A 4,915-nucleotide genomic window follows, 5' to 3' on the forward strand; every position below is an offset into this window, starting at 1 on the left:
GTCATGATGGCTCCTAGATATTGAGCAACTTGCTCTCCAGTTACATCTTCATCCTCTTCAGAGGAAGAATAATCTTTAGAGCTCATGAATGGTAGAAGGAGATTTAATGGAATCTCTATGGCCTCTATATGAGACTCAGATTCCTTTGGATCTTCAATAGGGAACTCCTTCCTGCTTGAGAGACGTCCCATGAGATCTTCCTCATTGGGATTCGCGTCCTCTCCCTCCTTATTGCATTCGGCCATGTTAAGTATATCAATGGCCTTGCACTCTCTCTTTGCATTCTCTTTTGTATTGCTTGGGAGAGTACTAGGAGGGGTTTCGGTAACTTTCTTACTCAGCTGGCCTACTTGTGCCTCCAAATTTCTAATGGAGGATCTTGTTTCACTCATGAAACTTAAAGTGGCCTTAGACAGATCAGAGACTAGATTAGCTAAATTAGAAGTGTTTTGCTCAGGATTCTCTATCTGTTGCTGAGAAGATGATGGAAAAGGCTTGCTATTGCTGAGCCTAGTTCGTCCACCATTATTAAAGCCTTGTTGAGGCTTTCGTTGATCCTTTCATGATAAATTTGGATGATTTCTCCATGATGAATTGTAGGTGTTTCCATAAGGTTCACCTAAGTAATTTACCTCTGCTATTGCAGGGTTATCAAGATCATATGCTTCTTCTTTAGAAGATGCCTCTTTAGTACTATTGGATGCATTTTGCCATCCATTTAGACTTTGGGAAATCATGTTGACTTGCTGAGTCAACATTTTGTTCTGAGCCAATATGGCATTCAGAGCATCAATCTCAAGAATTCCCTTCCTCTGAGGCATCCCATTATTCACGGAATTCCTCTCAGAAGTGTACATGAACTGGTTATTTGCAACCATGTCAATAAGTTCTTGAGCTTCTATTGGCGTTTTCTTTAGGTCAATGGATCCACCTGCAGAATGGTCCAGTGACATCTTAGAGAACTCAGACAGACCATAATAGAATATATCTAGAATTGTCCATTTTGAAAGCATGTCAGAAGGACACCTTTTGGTCATCTGCTTGTATCTTTCCCAAGCTTCATAGAGGGATTTACCATCTTTTTGTTTGAATGTCTGAACATCCAATCTAAGCTTGCTCAGCTTTTGAGGAGGAAAGAATTTAGCCAAGAAGGCCGTGACCAACTTATCCCAAGAGTCCAGGCTATCCTTAAGTTGTGAATCCAACCATGTTCTAGCTCTGTCTCTTACAGCAAAAGAGAAAAGCATGAGCCTGTAGACTTCAGGATCTACTCTATTCGTCTTTACAGTCTCACAGATCTGCAAGAACTCAGTTAAAAACTGATAGGGATCTTCTGATGAAAGTCCATGAAACTTGCAGTTTTGTTGCATTAGAGCAACTAGTTAATGTTTCAGCTCAAAATTGTTTGCTCCAATAGCAAGGATTGAGATGCTTCTTCCATCAAACTTGGAAGTAGGTGTAGTGTAATCACCAAGCATCCTCCTTGCATTATTGTTGTTAGGTTCGGCTGTCATCTCCTTCTCTTGTTCGAAAATTTCAGTAAGGTTGTCTCTAGATTGTTGTAATTTAGCTTCTCTTAGTTTCCTCTTCAGAGTCCTTTCAGATACTGGATCAGCTTCAACAAGAATTCCTTTCTCCTTGTTCCTGCTCATATGAGAAAGAAGAGAACAGAAAAAGGAGGAGGAATCCTCTATGTCACAGTAAAGAGGTTCCTTATTATTAGTAGAAGAAGAAAGGGAATAAGAAGAATGGAGAATCCAAACACAAGGATAAGGATAGAGGTAGTGATTTGAGATGAAGAGAAGTGTTAGTGAATAAATAAATAAATAGAGGAAGATGAGAGAGAGAGAATTCAAAAATTAATTTTGAAAAGCAGTTAATGATTTTCGAAAATTAAAGGTGAGATAGAATTAAAATTAAAATTTAAAACAATTAGTTAATTTAAAAAGAATTTTGAAAAAGGGATGAGATATTTTCGAAAATTAGAGAGGAAAAAGTAGTTAGGTGGTTTTGAAAAAGATAAGAAACAAACAAAAAGTTAATTAGTTAGTTGAAAAAGATATTAAAATCAAATTGTAAAAAGATAAGAAGATAAGAAGTTAGATAAGATATTTTGAAATCAAATTTTTTTGAAAAGGATAAAATTTTGAAAAAGATATGATATAAAAGATATGATTAAAAAGATATAGTTAGAAAAGATTTAATTTTTAAAATTAAAATTAATTACTTAACTAACAAGAAACTAAAATATATGATTCTGAAATTTAAAGATTGAGCCTTTCTTAACAAGAAAGTAACAAACTTCAAATTTTTGAATCAATCACATTAATTGTTAGTGTAATTTCGAAAATTATGAAATAAAGATAAAAAAAATTTGAAAATCAATTTAAAAGAAATTTTCGAAAATATATAAAAAAAATGAAAAAGATTTGAGTTTTGAAAAAATTTTGAAAAGATAAGATTTTTAAAATTGAAATTTTGACTTGACTAACAAGAAAACAACTTATTTTAAAATTTTTGACCAAGTCAACCCAAAATTTTGAATTTTTGAGAGAAATAAGGAAAAGATATTATTTATTTTTTGAATTTTTAATGATGAGAGAGAAAAACACAAATATGACCCAAAACATGAAAATTTTGGATCAAAATCAATGATGCATGCAAGAACACTATGAATGTCAAGATGAACACCAAGAACACTTTGAAGATCATGATGAACATCAAGAACATATTTTTGAAAAATTTTTGATGCAAAGAAAACATGCAAGATACTAGACTTAGAAATCTTTAATGCTTAGACAATATGAATGCAAAAATGCACATGAAAAACAACAAAAGATTCAAAACAAGAAAACATCAAGATCAAACAAGAAACAATAAAAGACACAAAATAAGAAAATATCAAGATCAAACAAGAAGACTTACCAAGAACAACTTGAAGATCATGAAGAACACTATGAATGCATGAATTTTCGAAAAATGCAAGGACAAGATAAATATGCAATTGACACCAAACTTAAAACATGACACAAAACTCAAACAAGAAACAAAAAATATTTTTGGTTTTTATGATTTTATGATTTTTTTGTATTTTCTTACCAAATTTTTCAAAAAAATATTTTGGAAAAAGTAAGTAATGAATTCATAGTTATATTTTTTTCGAAAACATATTTTGGAAAAAAAAAGGAAGTAATGAATTCATAGTCCTCAATCAAAATCCTATGAGTTAGATATGGCTTAATAGCCAGCCAAGCTAAAACATGTTATATGAAACTCTAGGATTCATTCTTGAAAACTCTGAAAATTTTCGAAAACAGGTGAGAAATTTTGAAAAATATTTTTGAAAACTTTTTGAAAAGAAAATAAAAAGAAAATTACCTAATCTGAGCAACAAGATGAACCGTCAGTTGTCCAAACTCGAACAATCCCCGGCAACGGTGCCAAAAACTTGGTGCATGAAATTGTGATCATCAACAATGGCACCAAAAACTTGGTAGCGCTCTCAACGTGAATCACACGTAGTCACAACTCCGCATAACTAACCAGCAAGTGCATTGGGTCATCCAAGTAATACCTTAGAGTTACTCATGTAATTCAATGGTGGGAATTTCAGATAAGTGTGTAGAGGTGCTTGTCCCTGTTGGATCTCTGCTTTCCTACTGTCTTCCTCCAATCCTTCTTATTCATTTCCATGGCAAGCTGTATGTAGGGCATCACCGTTGTCAATGGCTACATCCCATCCTCTCAGTGAAAATGGTCCGAATGCTCTGTCACAGCACAACTAATCATCTGTCAGTTCTCGATCATGTTGGAATAGAATCTCTTGATTCTTTTGCGTTTGTCATCACGCCCAACAATCGCGAGTTTGAAGCTCGTCACCCTTAATCTATGGTGTGTAGAAACTCCACCGTTAAAAATACATAAGTGATGAAGGTCCAGGCATGGCCGAATGGCCAGCCCCCATATGTGATCAAAAGATCAAAAATACAATCCAAGACGTAAAACCAAGATGAAAATACAATAGTAAAAAGTCCTATTTATATTAGACTAGCTACTAGGGTTTACAGAAGTAAGTAATTGATGCAGAAATCTACTTCCGGGGCCCACTTCATGTTTGCTTGGGCTGAGCTTGATCTTTACACGAGTTGAGGCTTCTCTTGGAGTTGAATGCCAAGTTGTAACGTATTTTTGGCGTTCAACTCTGGTTCGTGACGTGTTTCTGGCGTTTGACTCCAGAATACAGCATAGAGCTGGCGTTGAGCGCCAGTTTATGTCGTCAAATCTCGAATAAAGTATAAACTATTATATATTGATGGAAAGATCTGAATGTCTTCTTTCCAACGCCATTAAGAACGCGCCATTTGGAGTTCTGTAGCTCTAGAAAATTTATTTCGAGTAGGGAGGTCAGAATCCAACAGCATCAACAGTTCTTTGTCAGCCTTCTTATCAGAGTTTTGCTCAGGTCCCTCAATTTCAGCCAGAAAATATCTGAAATCACAGAAAAATACACAAACTTATAGTAAAGTCCAAAAATGTGAATTTAGCATAAAAACTAATGAAAACATCCCTAAAATTAACTAGATCATACTAAAAACTACCTAAAAATAATGCCAAAAAGCGTATAAATTATCCGCTCATCAGATTACAGTAAGATCTGCTGAAACGAGAGTTTCTAATTTCTAATAGTAATTTCTACTTCTATCAATATCATGAAAAAATTCCTTAAATTAAATTCTAACCTCTGAAGAAGACATTGTTCAGTTGTTTTTTGCAGGAGAGGGATCAACGACCAGAGTGCTGCTAAGCAACTGGAGTGCTGCTCTACTTAGGATTTGTTGCCACGGCTTATGATTGGACGACGATGTGGACTCAGAACTGCACGAGGGCGCGAACTGGACGATGCTTCTGGCTACAC

This window comes from Arachis duranensis, chromosome 7 (assembly GCF_000817695.3).
Source record: "Arachis duranensis cultivar V14167 chromosome 7, aradu.V14167.gnm2.J7QH, whole genome shotgun sequence".
Classification (NCBI taxonomy): Eukaryota; Viridiplantae; Streptophyta; class Magnoliopsida; order Fabales; family Fabaceae; genus Arachis; species Arachis duranensis.